A 17,857-nucleotide genomic window follows, 5' to 3' on the forward strand; every position below is an offset into this window, starting at 1 on the left:
CTGAGAAATCTGCTTTTATTCTAATGGGTTTGTCTTTGTATGTGACTTGTCTTTTCTCTTTTGCAGCTTGCAGAATTCTTTCTTTGTTCTGTGTGCTGAGTGTTTTGATTATGATGTGTCTGAGGGTGTTGCTTTTTTGGTCCTGATGGTTTGGTGTTCTGTAAGCTTCCTGAACCTGGGTATACTCTTTCTTGAGGTTAAGGATGTTTTCAATTATTATTCTATTGAATAGGTTGTCAATGCTTTTAGTTTGAATCTCCTCTCCTTTTTCTATACCCATGATCTATAGGTTTGGTTTTTGCATAGTTTCCCAGATATCTTGCATGTTCCATTAGTATTTTCTTAGCATTCTTTCATGGTTTTTTGCTGTTTGGTCTAATTCCTCTACTTTGTCTTCCATTCCTGATACTCTGTTTTCAACTTGCTCTATTTTATTCACCAAGCTTTCAATTAAGATGTGTATTTGAGACACTGAGTTGTTTATTTCAGATTGATTATTTTTCAGGATTTCTGTTGAATAATATCCTGGGTAATCTTCTTAATTTCATTCATCTGTTTGTTTGTATTCTCTTTGAGGTCACTGAATTGTTTATTCACATGCTCTTTGAGGTCAAATACTAAGTTTTGTGTTTCATTTTTGATGTTGTTAATCATTTTTACTATTCTTTTGGCATTCATTTTTTGATAGCTTTTCTTCTATGCAGGTGTTTAGCTCCTCAGTGGTAGAAATGGCATTTGATGGAGAACAGTTGTCTTGCTGTTTCATTCTGTATTGAGATTTATGAATCTGGAGTTGTTTTTGGTGAGGGTTTTAATCTGTTGCTCCCCTGCAGTTGGGGTTTGGAGTTTTTTCTCTTTGAGCTCCATCAGTGTTCCTCAGAGATACTGATCTCTGATCGCTGGCTGGCTATGTTAACCCTTGCAGTGTTCTTGTGTGGTGCAGATTACCTCTTTTCTCCACTCAGCAAGGGAGCTGAAGTTCCCACTCTTTGATGGGGACATGGAACTCTTCTGCAGTCACAGTGGGAAGTGCTGGGTCTCTGTGCACTGTAGGAGGCAAGCCTCCTAGCACCAGCAGAGTAGCTGATTGCCACTAAGCAGAGTAGCTGAGATTCCAGCTTGTAGACATGAGAGACATGACCCTTCTGCAGGGAGGTGCAATGTGAAGCACTGGGCTTCTGTGTATGTTGGGGGAACAGGGCTTCTGGTGCTGCCTTCAGAGTAACAGATTGTAGCTTTCCACTCTTTAATGGGGAATCTGGCATTCTCACTCTTTGATGGGGGAGTGAGGGCTGTCAGGGACAGTGGGGAGTCCTGGGCCTCCATGCTTTGTGGGGAGGGAAGTCTCCTGGTACTGAGTAGCAAGTTGAGGGTACCTGTGGGGAAGTAAAGTAGCAGGCTTGAATTGTCTGGTGCCCACAAGGCAGCAGAGACACTGGGGTTTACTTGGATTGAGGTGTGGGCTTCCAGGAGTCATGGCAGCTGCTGCAGGCATGGGAGACCCAAGTCTACAGGCAGCAAGAGCCCTGAGGCCTGCTTGCCACAGGAGCCATGGTAGCTGCCTGCAGGAAGCAGGAGTTCTGGGGCCTAATTGCCAGCCCAGGCTTTAAGGCCTGCAGTACAGTGGCACTGCTGCCAGCTCAGGAGGAACCAAGCCTGCAGGCAGTTGGAGCCCTTGGGGCCTGCTTGCTTGCACCCATTACCAGGAGCCATGGCAGCTGCTGCAGGCATGAGACAGCCAAGCCCATGGGCAGCAGGAGTTCTGGTGCCTGATTGCTGCCCCAGCTTCAGAGAGCACAGTGCAGTGGCGCTGCTGCTTGCTCAGGAGAACCAAGCCTGCTGGCTTGTACCTTCTGTTACCCATAGAGCAGCAGGAGCCACGGGTCCTGATTACACAGGGGTATGGTTTACCTGGCATTCCAGGGTGAAGGTGGTAGGTCGTGTAGCAGTGGGGAGGGTGGAGCTCTGAGTTCCTGTGTGTGCTGAGGAGCAGGACTTACTGCTGAGCATGCAGAGGATTATACTGTTGAGCTGCGAGTTATTCTTCCCATGGTTAATTGCTTCTCTTTTTGTGGGTTTGGAGAGACACCCTGTAGGTGTCTTTTGGGATCCTCTGATCTTTCTTTCACAGGATAGTTAGTTGCTGCTGGGCTATAGGGATGTCAACAATCTGCCATGTTGCCCTCCACCCCCCCTCCTTAATTCTTAGTTGATTTTTGCTGGCTTTATGTTCTGCAAACTTATTAAGTTCAGAATTTTATATTAATAACTTTTTTTCACATAAAGGTTTTTATTAGGATATATTCATTATAGGGGGTAGGGGATTCATAGTGACAATTCCAATTTGGCTTATATGGTATATTAGTTACATTGCCCCCACTGGATACTAATAGCTTTTGAAGAAATGTTTTATGATTTTCTACATAGATGGTCATCTCTGTGATTAAGAGAATTTTAATTCTTTTTCTTCAGTGTGGATGCTGTTTATGTATTCTTGCTTTATTGCACTTTCTAGAACATGAAGTATGTTCCTAAATAGAAGTTAGGAGAGTGAACACCCTGTCTTGTTCTTGATCTTAAGGAAAACATGTTTAGTCTTTCATTATTAGTTATGATGTTAACTGTGTATTTTTCATAGATGTCTTAGTTTTTACCCTAAGATTATGAGAGAGGTTTTATTGCAAACAGGTCATGAATCTTGACAAGTGTTTTTCTACATCTGCTGATATTATGTAATAGTGTTTTGGATCTTTTGAGTCTGTTAATACAGTGTATTTCTTTTAACACTTTAAATATTTCACTCTATTCTCTTCTTGCTTTCATGTTTACTAAGTAGAAGTCCGATATAATTCTTACCTTTTGTTCTCTGATTCTTTGTTTATCTTCAGTCTTCTGAAAATTGAATATGCTATGCTAAGGTAGTTTTTTAAAGATGTTTATTTTTCTTGTTCTCTGAGCTTCCTGGTTCTATAATTTGGTGTCTGACATTAATTTGGAAAATATTCTCAGTGATTATTGCTCTGATGCCTCTCTTCATTTTCTCCTTCTGAAATTCCCATTACATGTCTGTTTCACCTTTTGCAGTTGTTCCACAGTTATTGGATTTTAAGTTCTGTATTTTTCCTTCATGATGGAAATCAAATTTGAGGACTTTTTTGTTGGTGGTTTGTTGCTTCTTTCAATTGTACCATTATTTTATATGGCAACTTTGGACTATTTAATTTTTCTTCTATTACTTGATGAAAGATTAGAGTAACATTTTTCTTTTTTATTTATTTTTTATTATTCTTGTACTTCAGGTACATTGTGACATTTACTAAAGTTCTTACAATATATCATAGTTGAATTCACTCTATTTCTGATATAGAAAAGTGATGTTTATAGTTTGCTTTACCAAAACAGTTTTAATTCTTATTTTTTAGGATTTCATGACAGGAGAGTCATAAATCTCCCTTTTTTTTTTTAAATTTTATTGCTCTTACATTTATTCACATGTGTATACATTGATGAAAATTTACCTCTATTATTATCTTACTAACATACAGAGAGGTATTGTTAAATGATACTAATAGTGAACATTTACCAAGCACTTTCTAATTGTGAGACATTCTTTCAAATACTTCAATGAATAGATTCATTCCCCTGCTCCCAGTGTTATTGGGCTTTTTGAATTCAAGGCTTTGTGCTTGTTAGGCAGGCACTCTGTCACACTGAGCCTGAATTCTTTTAACTGTCAGATAAACCTATTGGAGAAATGCTGAATTATCTTCCTTTCACAGGGGAATAGTAAGGAACAGGGAGGTAAAGTAATTACCTGAGGTCACACAGCTGGTAGATGCTGGAATTTGGATCGAAAAGTAGGCATTTGACTCTAAAACCTACAATTGTCTTGTGCATGTTTTACTGACGTATAAGATTATTTAGTTTTCTTAATTCAGAAATATATAATTGCATGATTTAATATGATCTTATCCTTGAAGTATAAAACAGACATTTTGGCTAAACATTTTGTTAGTTTATTTTCTTGATAAATTTTATTTCAAAGACTTGTTATAATGTCTTAAACAGCTTTACAGCCTGTTTTGAACCTCTTAAACTGTGGCAACTGGATTACCAAAAGATTAGTTAACAAAATCACTACTATTCCTCTCAACTATTCTGTCATCTAAAATTCTAATAGCATCTAAGAATTTTCCCAAGGAGTTTTTTAAAATCAATTAATTTCATACTGAACACTTCAAGTTTGGAGAAATAATGCAAGTGAATCAGAATATTTTCTGTCAGCATGATCATCTATCTCTGGTTACTAGTTGTTTAAAAAGGAGGGAACAAATGAAAAGAAAACAGAACACTTTTGCACAGGCTTGTTTATTTATCATGCCATAACAATCTCATGATGCACAATAATTTCTAAATGTCCCCCATTTAATGTAAGAAGATTGAGGTGTAAACAGGTGAAATGATTGCATAATCACAATGAGTAAGAACTAGAAGAGAATGGATTTTTACTTTTGTTGCTCTGATGCCAAATCTCTGGCTTTTAATACCAGACAAAAGTGTTTCCTTATGAAATGGGAATAGGACAGTGCTGGCTGAAGGAGTCTGCTTCGGCAGGTAGGAGTGGTAGGTTAGGGGCATTGTAAGTGTCTTTGAAGAACATACAAATCACTCTAGATAAAAGAGACAATACCTTCGAAATCTAATATTTTCAGTCCAACTAGCAGATTGGATGTCAAATCTTTTTTGTTGGTAAAACTACTGTTAGAAATGGGCTTTTGTTTTTTAAAATTAAAGTTAATATATGCAATATATACATATAAAAACAAACATACATACAGCTATAGATAGATAGATAGATAGATAGATAGATAGATAGATAGATAGATAGATTTGAATTAAAAAGACAAAGAACTTTCTGGCCCTTATTTCCTTTGCCTTTTCCTGCTGCAATGTTTGTGGGTAGAGTCAGTCTGGTAAAGTGCTATGAAGGAGTAGATGAGTGGTAAGTGAGTGAAAAGGGAGGTTCTAACTCAGCTCTTCTCTAAAAATGCTCACAGTAAGAGGCAAGGAGAAGCCTGAAACAGACAATAGAGTATGTTATTATAGTGGGCAGGACTTTTTGTTGTCTAAAAATAACTAGAGCCAGGCACTGGTGGCTCATGCCTGTAATCCTAGCTACTCAGGAGGCAGAGATCAGGAGGGTTGTGGTTCAAAAACCAGTCTGGGCAAATAGTTTGTGAGACCCTATCTCAAAAAAACCCATCACAAAAGTAGCACTGGTGGAGTGTCTCAAGGTGAAGGCCCTGAATTTAAGCCCCAGTGCTGCAAAAACAAAAACAAAAACAAAAACAAAAATTAAAAAAAGAAAAACAAACTAGAAAAGCTATAGGGTTCTGTCTAAGGTTCCCTTTTGGAGTGGAGAAAAATCTAGTTTCCTTGGTCACTGTGGGAAAAAAAAGTTTCTACTTTTTTTCTCAATTTAGCTAATTTGGTAAAGAGATTCCTTCATTTATGTGGTTATTTCCATTACAGAAATCTCAAAAATATGTATATACCCTCAAATGATTTAGAGATTCATTTTTGTTTAGGTGGACATAAAAAATTATTTCGAAATATAAGAAAACAACTGATTCCAGCCTCCTTGAATTGTCCCTGATCAGCCATAACCTGTACTCTGCTGCTCAGAATGTCTCACTTTCAGTGGTAGCTTCCTTGGTCAGTTGCTGTTTGTGTAATGTTCATTATTTTGTGCCCCTTTTTTGATCTGCTTACTGTTCCATGACTTTTGAATGATTGAGTAAACTTAAAAAGTATTAGGTGGATTTAGAGACTAATTCTCCTTTCCTTGAATAGCAGGACTTATAGAAATGTATTTGATGCTTCCATTCCACCTTTTGTCCCTGTACTGTGTTCATAGCATGGGTAACACATTGAATGCTTTTCTCTAAAATAGCACTGTAGAAAGAAAAAGAAAAATAGAGGAGATGAAACAATTTGGGTTGTAATATATATATATATATATATATATATGTGCATGGAAATGTCTCAAGGAAACCCCCTGTGTAGCTATCTTAAACAAACAAAAATGTCATTTTTTTTCTTTTACAAAATTGGAGAACAGGGCAGTGGAACAGGTCCTGCCTGAGGGGTTTGGTACCAAGTGTGGGGTGGGGAGAGAAGGTTGGGGAAGGGCATGGAAGGGTGAATACTATGTGCACATGAATGCAAATGGAAAAATGAGACCTGTTGAAACTTTTCCTAGAAAGGGGAGGAGGGAGAAAGAGGAGAATGGTGGAGGGCAGCGAATTCAAGTATGATATATTTGATACATTGTAAGTACTTTTGTAAATGCCACAATGTATCCTGACCAAGCACAACAATAAAAACATAAAATAACACTGTCCAACAGAAGGCTGCTGGTTTGGGCATATTCTATATTTACATTGTTTGATATGGCCATCACTTCCCACATCTGACCATAGAGCACTAAAGTATGGCTGAGTGTTTGAGGAACTAAGTATTTAATTTTAATACTAAATTTAATTTTAATTTAAACAATCACATGCAACTCATAGCTCCTATGTTGGATAGTACAGTTCTGGCAGTATGTTTTTAACATTGAATAAACCTCGAGAACCCTTGTCTCTCATTGTACTCTGTTTCTTCTTTTCATTTTAAAGAGTATTATAGAATAGGCTTTTTTTTTTTACTGTATTTTAAACAGATACATTTGCCTCAGCATGGGGAAGAAATGCTTTTGAAAAAGCTCAATATTTCAGCCTAAAGTGTCCATTTGTCTTCAGTAAGCTCTAGCTTTGAAATTTTGTTGCTGTTGGCAGTAAATGAAGCTTCAATTTCCATGCTTCAGAGATGGTATGAGGCACATTAGCATGGTGTGCATGCAACACACAGGGCATCAAGGGAGCAGCGACATGTATTGCAGTCTGTGCTTAACAGTCCTGCCTCAGGAGTCCCGCAGATTCCTTGAGCATCCTCTAAAACACGCTACTCTCTGCTCTGTGAGAGGAACAGACGCATCTTTCCATATAGTGCAATCAGCAAAGTTCAGGAGCTGGAAGGCCGGGCTATATTCATATTTCTTTCACAGTGCTGCGTCTATCAGTGGTACTTACAGCAGCCTTCTCAACGGCTACCATTTCCTTCTTAAAAATTGCTTTCTATTTTGGCTGTTTGAGATCAGGAACTATTGAGCTTTCCTTCAAGTGACTTTCTTTCATTGCTTATGATCTTTTTAATGCAGTACTTTAAGGTATACTAGTAGTTCTACTTTAAGACATGATTTTCAGATGTTTCTGTCTTTATGAAGGAAATGGTTGTTTTCTTTCTGTTTCTGTGAAAACAATACATTAATTTAAAGTTAAAATAAATGCTATAGTTCATAGTATTCTCTTTCTTTTACAAGTAATATGCATTTTGTGCCATGGAAAAAAGTAAGAAAACTGGCCTGTCTGTGTACTCATACATGTCTCTCTCTCTCTCTCTCTCTCTCTCTCTCTCTCTCTCTCTCTCTCTCTCTATATATATATATATATATATATATATATATATATAACTCACAAACCAATTTGGTCAGTATGTGAAAACAATGGTTATATTGGAATGTACCCACACACTTATAGCTATGCATAAATATAGAGAAGTAATTTTGTTTCACAGATGATCTAAAATTGGGCAAAATACTCCAGATGACAGAGAATTAAACATCACTAAAACGTATATGGTCTTAGTATTTACTTTTTTGGATATCATCTGCACAAATTCTCCATACAGTGGCAAACTCTCCCTAACAGCAGGTGTGATTGGAAGTTTTAAGTCTCCCATTGGGCATTCCCAGTGATGAGGAGTTCACTATTTTGCCAGATATAGCCAGCTAGCAATTGCTTTAAAAAAGTATCAATATAAACTGAACATGGTGGCACATGCCTGTAATCCCGGCATTTGGGAGGTTGAGGCAGGTGCATCAAAAGTTCAAGGTCAGCCTAGGCTACTTAGAGAAACCTTTCCTTAACTAACTAACTAAACAAGAAAGTATCAATATAAGACTGGAATCTCCCTCCTTATAAAGTTTATTCATTGATTCTATTTTTGTTCATTAAAAAATATCTGCATGTAAAGGAGCTTTATGTATGTGGAAAGACAAATAAGTCTTGAACAAATGATAGTTTGAGAGATTTTAGTGACCAAAATACAGTGAACAGCTGGGTGCCAGTGGCTTACACCTATAATCTAAGCTACTTGGGAGGCTAAAGTCAGGAATATTGTGGTTTGAGGCCAGCCCAGGCTGGGAGAGTGTGAGAATCCCATCTTCAAAAATAACAAGAGCAAAAACAGAGTGGAAGTTTGGCTCAAGTGATAGAGCGCCTGCTTTGCAAGTGCAAAGTCCTGAGTGCAAACACCATCTCTACCAAAAAAAAAAAAAATCAGTGAACAGTATAACTGAAGGTTATTCCTTGTACTAAGTAAAATTCCATTTAATTTGTAACATAGGTAAACTGGGAGATAAGCAGTTATTTTTTTCGTAATAATTTTTCCATCTATACATAGATTCCATATAGGATTTGTCTAAATCATGAATGGTTTAAGTGAACTACAATGTGAATCAAACTACTCCAAGAATGGGAGAGGGGAGATAAAGGAGAATGGTGGAGGGGATGAATTCAAGTATGATATATTGATACATTTTAAGAACTCCTGTAAAAGCCACAATGTAGCCCAACACAACATAACAATAGAAAAGCTAAACAACAACAACAACAAAAGACTTACATGGACAGAGGTATGGCTCAAGTGATAAGAGTGTCTGCCTAGCAAGCATGAATCCCTGAGTTCAAACCCCCACTACCATCAAAGAAATTATATAAATAAAAATGTTTTAAAAGAAACAAAATAAACTGTGAATGGATTACAAAAATTCAACTCACACTCAACTTCATTTCTTTACTGTGTGATTATATTAAAGACAGTCTGTTGGCTTCTATGAAGTACTATTAAATTCCCTTCAGTTTTGACTTTTTTAATGTCAAGTTTATTGATGTATAACTTAAAAAAAGTAAAATCCATTCATTTTAGGTTTTCAGCTTTTAAAATTTTTATTTATTTATTATTTTTTTATTATTCATATGTGCATACAAGGCTTGGGTCATTTCTCCCCTCTGCCCCCACCCCCTCCTTTACCACCCACTCCGCCCCCTCCCTCTCCCCCGCCAATACCCAGCAGAAACTATTTTGCCCTTATCTCTAATTTTGTTGTAGAGAGAGTATAAGCCATAACAGGAAGGAACAAGGGTTTTTGCTGGTTGAGATAAGGATAGCTATACAGGGAGTTGACTCACATTAATTTCCTGTGCGTGTGTGTTACCTTCCAGGTTAATTCTTTTTGATCTCACCTTTTCTCTAGTTCCTGGTCCCCTTCTCCTATTGGCCTCAGTTGCTTTTAAGGTATCTGCTTTAGTTTCTCTGCATTAAGGGCAACAAATGCTAACTAATTATTTAGGTGTCTTACCTATCCTCATCCCTCCCTTGTGTGCTAAAGCTTTTATCATGTGCTCAAAGTCCAATCCCCTTGTTGTGTTTGCCCTTGATCTAATGTCCACATATGAGGGAGAACATATGATTTTTGGTCTTTTGGGCCAGGCTAACCTCACTCAGAATGATGTTCTCCAATTCCATCCATTTACCAGCAAATGGTAACATTTTATTCTTCTTCATGGCTGCATAAAATTCCATTGTGTATAGATACCATATTTTCTTAATCCATTCGTCAGTGGTGGGGCATCTTGGCTGTTTCCATAACTTGGCTATTGTGAATAGTGCCGCAATAAACATGGGTGTGCAGGTGCTTCTGGAGTAACCTGTGTCACAGTCTTTTGGGTATATCCCCAAGAGTGGTATTGCTGGATCAAATGGTAGATCAATGTCTAGCTTTTTAAGTAGCCTCCAAATTTTTTTCCAGAGTGGTTGTACTAGTTTACATTCCCACCAACAGTGTAAGAGGGTTCCTTTTTCCCCACATCCTTGCCAACACCTGTTGTTGGTGGTGTTGCTAATGATGGCTATTCTAACAGGGGTGAGGTGGAATCTTAGTGTGGTTTTAATTTGCATTTCCTTTATTGCTAGAGATGGTGAGCATTTTTTCATGTGTTTTTTGGCCATTTGAATTTCTTCTTTTGAGAAAGTTCTGTTTAGTTCACTTGCCCATTTCTTTATTGGTTCATTAGTTTTGGGAGAATTAAGTTTTTTAAGTTTCCTATATATTCTGGTTATCAGTCCTTTGTCTGATGTATAGCTGGCAAATATTTTCTCCCACTCTGTGGGTGTTCTCTTCAGTTTAGAGACCATTTCTTTTGATGAACAGAAGCTTTTTAGCTTTATGAGTTCCCATTTATCTATGCTATCTCTTAGTGGCTGTGCTGTTGGGGTTTTGTTGAGAAAGTTCTTACCTATATCTACTAACTCCAGAGTATTTCCTACTCTTTCCTGTATCAACTTTAGAGTTTGTGGTCTGATATTAAGATCCTTGATCCATTTTGAGTTAATATTGGTAGAGGGTGATATACATGGATCTAGTTTCAGTTTTTTGCAGACTGCTAACCAGTTTTCCCAGCAGTTTTTGTTGAAGAGGCTGCTATTTCTCCATTGTATATTTTTAGCTCCTTTGTCAAAGACAAGTTGCTTATAGTTGTGTGGCTTCATATCTGGATCCTCTATTCTGTTCCACTGGTCTTCATGTCTGTTTTTGTGCCAGTACCATGCTGTTTTTATTGTTATTGCTTTGTAATATAGTTTGAAATCAGATATTGTGATACCTCCTGCATCGTTCTTTTGACTGAGTATTGCCTTGGCTATTCAGGGCTTCCTGTGTTTCCATATAAATTTCACGGTAGATTTTTCGATCTCTTTAATGAATGTCATTGGAATTTTGATGGGAATTGCATTAAACATGTAGATTACTTTTGGGAGTATCGACATTTTTACTATTTTGATTCTACCAATCCATGAGCATGGGAGATCTTTCCACTTTCTATAGTCTTCCTCAATCTCTTTCTTCAGAAGTTTATAGTTTTCCTTGTGAGGTCTTTCACATCTTTTGTTAGGTTTACACCTAGGTATTTGATTTTTTTTTGAGGCTATTGTAAATGGATTTGCTTTCATACATTCTTTTTCAGTTTGCTCATTGTTAGTATATAGAAATGGTAATGATTTTTCTATGTTGATTTTATATCCTGCTACCTTGCTGTAGCTACTGATGATGTCTAGAAGCTTCTGAGTAGAGTTTTTTGGGTCTTTAAGGTATAGGATCATGTCATCTGCAAATAGGGATATTTTGACAGTTTCTTTACCTATTTGTATTCCTTTTATTCCTTCTTCTTGCCTAATTGTTCTGGCTAGGAATGCCAGTACTATGTTGAATAGGAGTGGAGATAGTGGGCATCCTTGTCTGGTTCCTGATTTTAGAGGGAATGTTTTCAATTTTTCTCCATTAAGTATAATGCTGGCTGTAGGTTTGTCATATATAGCTTTTATAATGTTGAGGTACTTTCCTTCTAGTCCTAGTTTTCTTAGAGCTTTTATCATGAAATGGTGTTGGATCTTATCAAAGGCTTTTTCTGCATCTATTGAGATGATCAAGTGGTTTTTGTCTTTGCTTCTGTTAATGTGGTTTATTACGTTTATTGATTTTCGTATGTTGAACCACCCCTGCATCCCTGGGATGAAGCCTACTTGGTCGTGGTGAATAATCTTTTTGATGTGTTGTTGAATTCAGTTTGCCATTATTTTGTTGAGGATTTTTGCATTAATGTTCATTAAGGAGATTGGCCTATAGTTCTTCTTTCTGGAGGTGTCTTTGTCTGGTTTTGGGATAAGTGTAATACTGGCTTCATAAAATGTGTTTGGCAGTTTTCCTTCCCTTTCTATTTCATGGAACAGTTTAAGGAGGGTTGGTATCAGTTCTTCTTTAAAGGTCTGATAGAATTCAGCAGAGAATCCATCAGGTCCTGGACTTTTCTTTTTGAGGAGAGTCTTGATTGCTGCTTCAATTTCATATTGTGTTATAGGTCTATTCAGGTGATTAATTTCCTTTTGGTTCAGTTTTGGATGGTCATATGTATCTAGAAATCTGTCCATTTCTTTAAGATTTTCAAATTTATTTGAATATAGGTTCTCAAAGTAGTCGCTGATGATTTCCTGGACTTCCATGGTGTTTGTTGTTATCTCCCCTTTTGCATTCCTGATTCTACTAATTTGGGTTTTTTTCTCTCCTCATTTTAGTCAGGTTTGCCAGGGGTCTATCCATCTTGTTTATTTTTTCAAAGAACCAACTTTTTGTTTCATTAATTCTTTGTATGGTTTTTTTGGTTTCTATTTCAATGATTTCAGCTCTTATTTTTATTTTTTCTCTCCTATTTGTTTTGGGATTTGCTTGTTCTTGTTTTTTCTAGGAGTTTGAGATGTATCATTAGGTCATTGATTTGGGATCTTTCAGTCTTTTTTAATATATGCACTCATGGCTATAAACTTTCGTCTCAGGACTGCCTTAGCTGTGTCCCTTAGGTTCCGGTAGTTTGTGTTTTCATTTTCATTGACTTCCAGGAACTTTTAAATTTCCTCTTTTATTTCATCGATGATCCATTCTTCATTAAGTAATGAGTTATTTAGTTTCCAGCTGTTTGCATGCTTTTTGTCTTTACTTTTGTTGTTGAGTTCTACTTTTACTTCATTGTGATCAGATAGTATGCATGGTATAATTTCTATTTTCTTATATTTGCTGAGACTTGCTTTGTGTCCTAGGGTATGATCTATTTTGGAGAAGGTTCCATGGGCTGCTGAGAAGAATGTATATTGTGTAGAAGTTGGATGAAATGTTCTGTAGGCATCAATTAGGTCCATTTGATCTATTGTATATTTTAGATCTTGGATTTCTTTATTGATTTTTTGTTTGGATGACCTATCTATTGATGATAATGGAGTGTTAAAGTCTCCCACAACCACTGTGTTGGAGTTAATATATGCTTTTAGGTCTTTCAGGGTATGTTTGATGAAATTGGGTGCGTTGATATTGGGTGCATACAGGTTGATAATTATTATTTCCTTTTGGTCTATTTCCCCTTTTATTAGTATGGAATGTCCTTCTTTATCTTGCTTGATCAATGTAGGTTTGAAGTCTACTTTGTCAGAGAAAAGTATTGCTACTCCTGCCTATTTTCAGGGGCCATTGGCTTGGTAAATCTTCTTCCATCCTTTCATCCTTAGCCTATGCTTATTTCTGTCAGTGAGATGGGTCTCCTGTAAGCAACAAATTGTTGGATCTTTCTTTTTAATCCATTTCATCAAGCGGTGCCTTTTGATGTGTGAATTAAGTCCGTTAACATTAAGCATTAGTACTGATAGGTATGTGGTGATTCTTGTCATTTAGTTGTCTTAGTTGTTTGAAGGTTTGATAGTGTATACCTAAGTTGAGGTTACTCTCTACTGTCTTGCTCTTCCTTTTCCTGTGGTTTGGTGCTGCCTGTCTTTTCATGGTTAAGTTGGGTTTCACTTTCTGTGTGCAGAATCCCTTGAAGAATCCTTTGTAGTGGTGGCTTTGTGGTCACATATTGTTTTAATTTCTGCTTATCATGGAAGACTTTTGTTACTCCATCTATTTTGAATGATAGTTTTGCTGGGTAGAGTATCCTGGGGTTGAAGTCGTTTTCATTCAGTGCCCGGAAGATCTCACCCCACGCTCTTCTTGCTTTTAATGTTTCTGTTGAGAAGTCTGCTGTGATTTTCATGGGTTTACCTTTGTATGTTACTTGTTTTTTCTCTCTTACAGCCTTCAATATTCTTTCCTTAGTTTCTGAACTTGTTGTTTTAATGATGATATGCCGTGGAGTAGTTCTATTTTGATCTGGTCTGTTTGGTGTCCTGGAGGCCTCTTGCCTCTGTATGGGAATATCTTTCTCTAGATTTGGGAAATTTTCCATTATTATTTTGTTAAATATATTATGCATACCCTTCGCTTTCACCTCTTCGCCTTCTTTGATGCCCATGAGGCTCAAGTTTGGTCTTTTGATGGAGTTGGTGAGTTCTTGCATTTTCTTTCACAGGTCTTGAGTTGTTTAATTAATAGTTCATCGGTTTTTCCTTTAATTACCATTTCATCTTCAAGTTCTGAGATTCTGTCTTCTGTTTGTTCTATTCTGCTGGATTGGCCTTCTGTTTTGTTTTGCAGTTCTGTTTTGTTCTTTTTTCTGAGGTTTTCCATATCCTGGGTGGTTTCCTCTTTAATGTTGTCTATTTTTGTCCTGAGTTCATTTATCTGTTTATTCATCGTGTTCTCTGTTTCACTTTGGTGTTTACACAGTGCTTCTATGGTTTCCTTTACTTCTTCTTTTGCTTTTTCAAATTCTCTATGTTTGTTTTCTTGGAATTTCTTGAGTGTTTCCTGTACATTTTGGTTGAGCATATCTAGTATCATCTCTATAAAATTCTCATTGAGTACCTGTAGTATGTCTTCTTTTAAATTATTCTTGTGGGCTTCATTGGGTCTTTGGCATAGTTTATCTTCATTTTGTTGGAGTCTGGATCTGAGTATCTGTTTTCTTCATTCCCCTCTGGTTCCTGTACTAATTTTTTGCTGTGGGGAAACTGGCTTCCCTGTTTTTTCTGTCTTCCCGTCATTGTCTTTGGTGTTGTTACTGTCCCTGTACTGTGTGCAATTAAGTATTTTCTAGCTTGTAATAATAACAATGGTAATATTTAGAATGGAAGGGTGAGCTGAGATGGAAAGCAAGAAGTTAAAGAAATGGGAAAAACAAATATACAGACTGGAAGGAGAAAACAGAACAAAGTATCAGACAAGAAGGTTTCAAAGGTATAAACAGGGAGCTTTAGTGTACTAATTGACAGTAAGCTGAACAGACATTAGAGAGACAGAGAGAGGATTGAAAATCAAAAATAAAAAAAATAAAGATAAGAATAAAAATAAAAAATAAGTAAATGAAAGAAAAATCTATATATAAAAATGTATTAAAATAAAATGAAAAAATAGAAAATTTAAAAAACCAAAAAACTTCCAAGTTCAAATACAATGAAGTTTTAGTCTTAATAATTTGGGTGTTAGTCTCAGTCTCCAATCCTGGAGATGGTGCCTCAGATGTTGTTCTGTAGTTGTCTCATCAAAGGGGATGCATAAAGTAGAACAAAACTACACACACGCGCGCAAAAAAAACCCCACCAAGTGTCCCAAGTTCAAATGCAATGCAGTTTTAGTATGTTTTTCAGCTTGCAGGTGTAGTTCGGTTGTTCTCTCATCAAAGGTAGGGAGACAAAGAAAAAAAAGGAGTCTGGAGACAGTTCTGTGAATGGCTATCTGCGGCTGTGGCCCTGCAGGCTTTGTTTACTCACATTTCTCCTGTGCGTGAGCCTCTGGTACAAGCTTTCCCCTTTCCAAGCACACTGGGAAAGGTGACACTGCACCCACATTCTCGGGCCTGCGTGTTTATTTACAGTTCATGTGGGAGGTGGGTCTTCCCCCTCTTCTGTGCAGTTCTCCTCCCACCTCCACTTTCACAAGCTTTCCTGCTCTTGTTTACTGGGCAGTGCTGCTGCTCCTGCCAGCCGATGTGTTTGTTTACAGTGGGTCTTCCCCTCTCTCCTGTGGAGTTTTCTTTCCTCTGCCACTCTCACAAGCTTTCCTGCTCCTGGTTGCTGGGTGCACCCCTGCTCCTGCCAGAGCCTCTCCGGCTCGCCTGGCTTGTTTATTTACAGTCCCGGGAAGGATTCCCTTCCCCCAATCTTCAGAGGTCAGTGCACCCCACCCTCTTTCCCGTGTGTCTTTATTGCTCTCATTGCTTATTACTCAGTTTCTCTTTTTTCCCCGGGGTGGAGGTTGGTCTGTCCAGGGGGCTATGCTGATCTGGCCCAGGCTTGTCTGTGGGAGTACTGCAGTACTGCGAAGCTCACCTGGTCTGTGTCTTCCCAAGCTGTCTGGGTGCCAGCAACTGGTGGCCTGGGGGCCCTCCTGGTTTCTCCATTTAACGTGAAGTGGAGATTCTCTGTGCCGGCTGGAGGTTTGGAGGGGTCAAAGTTATGCCTCTTCTCAGTGATTATGCCTGCAAAATGTGTCTCCAGCGTCTCTCCAAGATTTCACTATAGGAGGCTTGCTTTCTGCTTCCTCCCTCTAGCCGCCATCTTGGAACCCTCTAAAATTTTTAAATATTTTTTCACATTTTAAAAATTTATTAGCATATAAAATTTGTACATGTGGATATATTGTGATATTTACAAATGTGCTTACACTATACCTTAGATTTACCCCTCTGTTGTTCTCCCTCTTCTCCCTTCCCGCTTCTTAGAACAATTTCAACAGGCTTCATTCTTCTGTTTTCATATACGAATACAAAATTCATTAACCATATTCAGCCTCATTCACCCTTTCCTATGCCCACTCCTCTCCCACTGGTACCCACTCCCAGAAAGGACCCCTTTTATCCTCCTGGCCTTCATTTTTTAAAAAGTGTTTATTGATAGTCCAAGGGGGTTCATCTTGGCACTTCAGGCATATTTATATTGTTCTTTAATCAAATTAATGTCCTTCCCTGGTTACTTACTCATTCTTTATCATCATGCTCCCCAAATATTCAATAGTGTATTATATTCATATATAGATGAGTTTTTTGATAGTTTTCATTTTGTAACATTTTCTTTCCTTCTTCTGCCTCCTGTAGTTCTCTCAGACAGACTCACTAATACAATTTTGTTCTCTCTCACTATATATATGTATATACACACATATATATGTATATATGGTCATATATGTATTTATTTATGCATTTAGCTTATAGGTCTAGCTTCCACATATGAGGGAAAATATGTGACTTTTGACTTTTGGGCCTGGCTTATGTTGCCTAACCTGAAGTTCTACAGTTCCATCCATTTACCCACAAACAACATAATTTCATTTTCTTATGTTTGACTAAAATTCCATTGTGTATATATACCACATTTTCTTAATCCATTCATCAGCTATGAGCTTTTTCTAAAGCTTGGCTTTTGTAAATAGTGCTGCAATAAACAGGAGTGTGCAAATGGTTCTATCATATCCTGGAGCACATTCTTTTGATACATGCCATGGAGTGGTATCTCTGGATTGTATGGTAGCTCTATTTTTAGTTTTCTGAGGGACTTCCATATTGTATCCATACCAACAGTGTAAAATGGTTCTCTTTTTCAATGAATTCCAGTAAGGTGTTTTTCCATTTGTTATGTAACTTGAAACAAAGGGAGTTTCTTTTTTTGAAAGACTGTACTAACTAGTGATATGTAACTGATGTCTAGGGTCAAAATTCAGTATTTTAAAAAATGATTCCTAGCTATTTATATGTATTGGTTTGATTATGAACTTTTAATTTTTTTTGGTAAACTCATTGAGGGACTTTTTGTCTTAATGATCTAGAAAATGTCAGCATGAACAATTGTATACAACACCATTATCTTGAAGTACATAGGTATTTTTCTTCTAATGTTTTCTGCTAGAAGAAAATTGTCACAACTTTGTTCTAAACTGTACCACACCCTAAAAAACTACTGGAACTAATACATTCATCAGGCTGAATGATAGAGCATCACTATGCAAAAATCAATTGTCTGTCTGTAAATTGGCAATGAACAAAACAAAAATTAAATTAAGAAAACAAATCCACTTATAATAAAATACTTAGGAATTAACTTAACAAAAGAAAAGTAAAATTTATAGTCTGAAAGCTATAAAACATTTTGAAAGAAATTAAAGAAAATCTAAATAAATGAAAAGACATCCCTCTCTTTGGACTGAAAGACTTAATATTGTGCACAT

General features: G+C 37.2%; 1 pseudogene; it reads left to right on the forward strand.

Moving 5' to 3' along the window:
* Window positions 1–1,711: 1,711 nt before the first annotated feature.
* LOC109679867 (AP-2 complex subunit beta pseudogene) overlaps window positions 1,712–17,857 on the forward strand; it is a 106,951-nt pseudogene continuing 90,805 nt past the window's right edge.

Source organism: Castor canadensis, chromosome 5 (assembly GCF_047511655.1).
Source record: "Castor canadensis chromosome 5, mCasCan1.hap1v2, whole genome shotgun sequence".
NCBI lineage: Eukaryota > Metazoa > Chordata > Mammalia > Rodentia > Castoridae > Castor > Castor canadensis.